The sequence below is a fragment of the Coregonus lavaretus genome (genome assembly GCF_964263955.1).
Source record: "Coregonus lavaretus genome assembly, chromosome: 10".
Lineage (NCBI taxonomy): Eukaryota > Metazoa > Chordata > Actinopteri > Salmoniformes > Salmonidae > Coregonus > Coregonus lavaretus.
This window is the reverse complement of record NC_139997.1, coordinates 46,217,682-46,224,023: the sequence shown is the minus strand read 5'-3', so window position 1 is coordinate 46,224,023 and position 6,342 is coordinate 46,217,682. Positions and strand designations below refer to the sequence as shown.

At 53.0% G+C, this 6,342-nt stretch overlaps 1 long non-coding RNA gene across 1 annotated transcript; it reads right to left on the bottom strand.

The window, feature by feature from the left end:
* Window positions 1-2,082: 2,082 nt before the first annotated feature.
* On the bottom strand, window positions 2,083-2,805 carry LOC311135902. The gene is made up of 3 exons (XR_014613824.1): window positions 2,750-2,805; window positions 2,282-2,300; window positions 2,083-2,129 (listed from the first exon to the last, which is right to left on the bottom strand). It is a non-coding gene; the product is annotated as an uncharacterized lncRNA (long non-coding RNA).
* Between the last annotated feature and the right edge of the window lie 3,537 nt (window positions 2,806-6,342).

Here is a 6,342-nt window from a genome sequence, read left to right as displayed (position 1 = left end):
GTGGTGGTATTCAAATTGCAGGGGGCAGGGACACCAGACGAGGCTGCTATGGTGGTGTGACCAGGGGAGACGGAGGAGGCAGTTGGTCCAGAGGAGGCCGTGTTGGTGGTGACAGACATGGGGGGTGGTGTGCATTGGGGTGGTGGTGGACAAAACCGCCGACGATGGCTTGGAGGAGCTGGTGTTTGTAATGGTGAGGTTGAGGGGCCGACGATGGTGTGGCCGGGAGAGTAGGCATGTGGCCTTCTTCTGCAGCTGGGGACTCCAGCGGCTCCTACAGGTGTTGCACACTGGGAGGCACTGGCAGTGGTGATGCAGCTGTCAGGAGTGGTTCCAGCAGGGGGTCCAGCAGAGGCGATGGCGTCAATGGTCTCATCCATGGCAGCCCTCTCCTGTGCCCTCTGTGTTCTGAGGGCTGCCCGACGCTCTTTCTCCTCTGCCCCGGCCCTCTCCTTCTCACCCCTCTCCTGCCACTGGCGCGTGTATTCCTCCCCGGTGAGGCATGTGGCGACCACAGGGAGTCTTCTGTATCGGTCCAGCCGATACTTCAGGACAGTAAGGATGTGCCCCAGGTCCTTCGCTATCAGCCCCCCCCTCTATTAGGGGGTGCTCTTCTAGAGCTAGGGATAGGACTGGAGCAGCGGCTGGGACTGGGGCAGGGGCTGAGGGTCCTCCTGTGGTCGCTGGGGAGGAGGTGCTGATGGATGGCACAGTGCTGCTGGTTCCAGTAGAGGCGGTGTTGGGACCCGGTAGGTCCCTTCAATGGCTGAAGGGTCAAAAGGGAAGAGGCCACACTTCTTAAACCCTTCCACCACATAGCACATGTCCTTGCATCGCTGGTACGGGTAGCGGAATACTCTGGCAAATTCTGATTTGTTTACCATGTAGGAGTGGTCAAAATGGCTAAGGTCTCCAACTACCTTGGAGAACTCAGCCTTTAAAGGGCCAAAGTATGCCACGTCCAGCGGCTGCAGGACATGGGTGCAGTGTGGTGGAAGACAAAGAAGTATAACCCCTTCCCTTAGTGCCACCGCGAGCACTTCCGGGTCCATGTGGCTCTTGTGCCCATCAAAGAGGAGAAGGAGAGGGCGCTCTTTCACTGCATGCTTAATGAAGTGCTGAAACCACTTCCTGAACAGGTCCCCGTCAATGTAGCCACTGCTTGACCGTCCATACAAGGCTTGGGGGGGGGCATCCCAGTGTGTAGTGGCCACCGGGGAAACACTTGGGGTAGATGATAAACGGGGGGACGTCCTCCCCAGTTGCGTTGAAGCAGGCCAGCACTGTGATGTGCTCCTTGGTCCCCGGAGCCTGCTGGTACACGTGTTTTGCGCCCCGGGGAGCCAGCACTTTGTGCCTGCTCTGGTCGCTACGAAACCCAGACTCATCGCAGTTATAGATTTGTCTGGGTTTCTCCCTCAACCCACTCTCCTCCAAGTGCTTCTCATAAGAAGTGAAGAAGGTGTCCATCGTCGGACGTGTGGCACACTCAGCTCTCCCCCTATCCAGGGTGTCCGGCCTCCTCATGCTTAGGTTCTTGTGCCTCCTCCTGAACATTTCCCACCACCTCTTCCCCAGTGGTGGGATTGTTTCCCCTGGGTGCCGAAACCTACAATAGAATAGAAATATAATTGTCCATCCAGGATGAAAATGTTTGTTTTGGCATCACCATACACATCCACATTTACATCACACACATTGAGAACAGTCAGTCCACCAATCTACATACATAAACACATAGAACACCAAATACCTGCGTATTTTGTCGGCGTATTTCATCAGCCTCTGTCTGGTGAAGGGGAACCCATGGCTGGCGCAGTAGATACAGTACTGCACCAGAGACTTTTCATCCTCTGGTGCAAGCAACGTGGGTGGTCCACTGCGACAACCATGGGACACCCGGCCGCTCAGCCTGTCCGCCAGGGTCTGCCGAGGTACACCATGCACCTTGGTAGATAAGAAAAGAAAACTGTAACTAGCAGATAAAATTCACATACACATGGTAATCTCCTAAAAACAAAAGATGCCTAACCTTGGCAGCCTGGCGGATAGCCATCCCTGCCCCGCAGTCCTCCATGGCATGGAACATGTCCACCTCACTCCACTGCTTCCTCTTGACTTTCTCCATGCTGCAGTGGTAAATACATGTAGCTAAATAACTTGGCATACTATACACATTTTAGAAAGATAACTCAATCTGAATTTGTATAAACATTTACATTTCAAAGCTAAGGCATTGAAAGGTGATAAAAGTTTTCACAATAACTGAAAGTGTACCCACGTTTTTTGTTTGATGTTATCTGTAATGAAAATTAGTGTCAGTGATAGGTGTCAAAAAGTTCATGGTTCAAAGTTCCAAATACATTTTTGCAGATTGTGCAAAACGCCTCCGTCAGAGGACTCCAATTTTGATTCGGTAAAGCTTGACAACATGCAGCTGTTTTCGTGATATGTATTATCTAACACTTACAATTTCTTTCCTTTTTGCTTACTCAGCAGTTCTATCAACATTTAGCAACTAAGATAGCAACATTAGAAAATCCGTTAGCTATATTTCAGAGGTAAAAAGTTGGATATTAAATTAAATGTGGTCTGTCGCGCAGTCGAATTTTACAATATGCAGCGTGTTCCACAAAATGTGTACATATAACTTTTTTGAAAACTCTCAAAACCTAACTTAACTTACATAAATTGCACTGAAAATCGGTGGTCAGCTAGCTAAAAGGGTGTCGTTAGTCAAAAAACTTACCGTTATTTTTCAGTCCATTTAAATGTTGAGCTCGAGGTGATTCAGTCCTCCAACCGCTAGAGAGTGTCAGAGGTCAGGGGTGTCTGATGTTTGGGGAAAATTAGCTACCTTGTTCAATCTCCTCAGGACTTTAAATGGCTCCACAAACCGCCGACCCAGCTTCCGGCAGGGCAGGCGAAGGGGCAGGTTTCGGGTCGAGAGCCAGACCCGATCTCCCGGTGCATACACCGGAGCCTCACTGCGGTGGCCATCGGCGCTCGCCTTTTGCCGCCTGATAGCCCGCTGTAGATGGACATGCGCAGCGTTCCAGGTTTCTTCAGAGCGCCGAAACCACTCGTCCACCGCAGGGGCTTCGATCTGGCTCTGATGCCAAGGTGCCAAGAACGGCTGATAACCTAGCACACACTGGAAAGGCGTAAGGTTAGTTGAGGAGTGGCGGAGTGAGTTTTGGGCTATCTCTGCCCAGGGGATATATCCCGACCACTCCCCCTGCCGGTCCTGGCAATAGGACCTCAGAAATCTACCCACATCCTGGTTCCCTCTCTCCACCTGCCCATTACTCTCGGGGTGAAAACCTGAGGTAAGGCTAATCGAGACACCCAGACGTTCCATAAACACCCTCCAGACTCTAGAGGTGAACTGGGGACCCCGATCAGACACTATATCCTCAGGTACCCTGTAGTGCCGGAAGACGTGTGTAAACAGGGCGTCAGCAGTTTGTAGGGCTGTAGGGAGACCTGGCATAGGAATGAGACGGCAGGCCTTCGAAAACCGATCCACAACGACCAAGATCGTCGTGTTCCCCTGGGAGGGGGGGAAGGTCCGTGACAAAATCCACCGATAGGTGAGACCATGGCCGTTGTGGAACGGGGAGGGGTTGTAATTTCCCTCTGGGCAGGTGTCTAGGCGCCTTACACTGGGCGCACACCGAGCAGGAGGAAACATAAACCCTCACGTCCTTAGCTAAAGTGGGCCACCAGTACTTCCCACTAAGGCAGTGCACTGTCCGACCAATACCAGGATGACCAGAGGAAGGTGACATGTGAGCCCAATATATCAAACGATCACAAACCTCGAGCGGCACGTACTTCCAACCCTCTGGACACTGTGGGGGAGTAGGATCGGTACATAACGCCCGCTCGATCAACCTCCCATACCACCGGTGCCACCAGACAAGACTCCGGAAGTATGGGAGTGGGCTCAATGGACCTCTCCTCTGTGTCATATAGTCGGGACAGGGCGTCTGCCTTAGCATTCTGTGACCCTGGTCTATAGGTGAGCGTAAATACAAATCGGGTGAAAAACATAGCCCACCTAGCCTGGCGAGGGTTCAGCCTCCTCGCCGCCTGGATGTACTCCAGGTTACGATGGTCAGTCAAAATGAGAAAAGGGTGTTTAGCCCCCTCAAGCCAATGCCTCTACACCTTCAGGGCTTGCACCACATCTAACAGCTCCCTGTCCCCCACATCATAATTGCGCTCCGCCGGACTGAGCTTCTTAGAAAAGAAAGCACAGGGGCGGAGTTTAGGTGGCGTACCCGAGCGCTGAGACAGTACAGCACCGATCCCAGCCTCGGACGCATACACCTCAACTTGGAATGCCAAAGAGGGATCCGGATGTGCCAGCACCGGAGCCGAGGTAAACAGGGCCTTCAGATGCCTAAAAGCCCTGTCCGCCTCAGCCGACCACTGCAGACGCACCGGCCCCCCCCTTAACAGGGAGGTAATGGGAGCTGCTACCTGCCCAAAGCCTCGGATAAACCTCCGGTAGTAATTGGCAAAACCCAAGAACCGCTGCACCTCCTTCACCGTGGTAGGAGTCTGCCAATTGTGCACGGCTGAAACGCGGTCAATCTCCATCTACTCCCTTGACGCGGACAACCGGTGTCCCAGGAAGGAGATGGACTCCTGGAAGAACAGACATTTCTCCGCCTTCACATACAGGTCATGCTCCAACAGTCTACCAATCACCCGACGAACCAGGGACACATGCTCGGCTCGTGTAGCGGAGTATATTAGAATGTCATCAATATACACCACTACATCCTGTCCATGCAAGTCCCGGAAAATCTCATCCACAAACGATTGGAAGACTGAAGGAGCATTCATTAAACCGTATGGCATGACGAGGTACTCATAGTGACCCGAGGTGGTACTGAATGCTGTCTTCCACTCATCTCCCTCCCTAATGCGCACCAGGTTGTACGCGCTCCTGAGATCCAATTTTGTGAAGAATCGCGCCCCGTGTAATGACTCCGTCATACTAGCAATCAGAGGGAGAGGATAGCTGTATTTGATGGTGATCTGATTGAGACCACGGTAGTCAATACATGGGCGTAAACCCCCATCCTTCTTCTTCACAAAAAATAAACTCAAGGACGCAGGGGAAGTGGACGGCCGTATGTATCCCTGTCTCAGCGATTCGGTGACATATGTCTCCATAGCCGCCGTCTCCTCCTGAGACAGAGGATACACATGACTTTATCGCACAATCCCCCTGTCGATGGGGTGGTAATTGATTCGCCTTCTTTTTACAGAAGGCGAGAGCCAAATCAGCATATTCAGGTGGAATGTGCTTGGTGGGAACTTGGTTCGGACTTTCCATTGCCGTGGCACCTACGGAAACACCCACACACCTCCCGACACACTGATCAGACCATCCCTTTAGAGCCCTCTGTTGCCATGAAATGTTGGGGTCATGAGACGTTAACCAGGGAAGCCCCAACACCACGGGAAACGCAGGAGAATCAATCAAATACAAACAAATTATCTCCTCATGGCCCTCCTGCGTTTTCATCCTGAGAGGCGCCGTGACCTCCCTAATCAACCCAGACCCCAAAGGGCGGCTATCTAGGGCATGGATAGGGAAGGGCACATCCACTGGAACAATAGGAATCCCTAACTTATAGGTGAACTGGCGATCAATAAAATTCCCAGCTGCGCCTGAATCTACTAGCGCCTTATGCTGGGAATGAGGAGAAACCTCGGGAAACACAACTTTAATACACATATGCGCAACAGGGAGCTCTGGGTGAGTTGGGTGCCTACTCACCTGGAATGACTCATCAGTGCGCTGCCTACTGCCTCGATTCCTAGGAGACCCTCCCCAGCACCGACCAGCAGGGTGTCCTCTGCGGCCACAGTTGGTGCAGGGGACGGCCTCTCTCCTGGTCTCTCTCCTAGTACCAGCACCTCCGAGCTCCATAGGGGTCTGCTCGGAAGGGCTGGGGGATGGAATGGACGGCCCCGAATCCGGACGTCCGCGGGTAGCCAACAGGGTATCCAGGCGAATCGACATGTCCACCAGTTGATCAAAGCTTAGGTTGGTGTCCCTGCAGGCCAATTCCCGACGCACGTCCTCCCTCAGGCTACATCTGTAGTGGTCGATGAGGGCCCTCTCATTCCATCCCGCGTTGGCAGCCAGCGTCCGGAAGTCCAGTGCGAACTCCTGCGCGCTCCTCTTCACCTGTCTGAGGTGGAACAGACGCTCACCCGCCGCTTTACCCTCTGGTGGATGATCGAATACTGCCCTGAAGCGGCGGGTGAACTCCGCATAGTTGACAGTAGCGGCGTCTATTCCCCCCCACTCGGCGT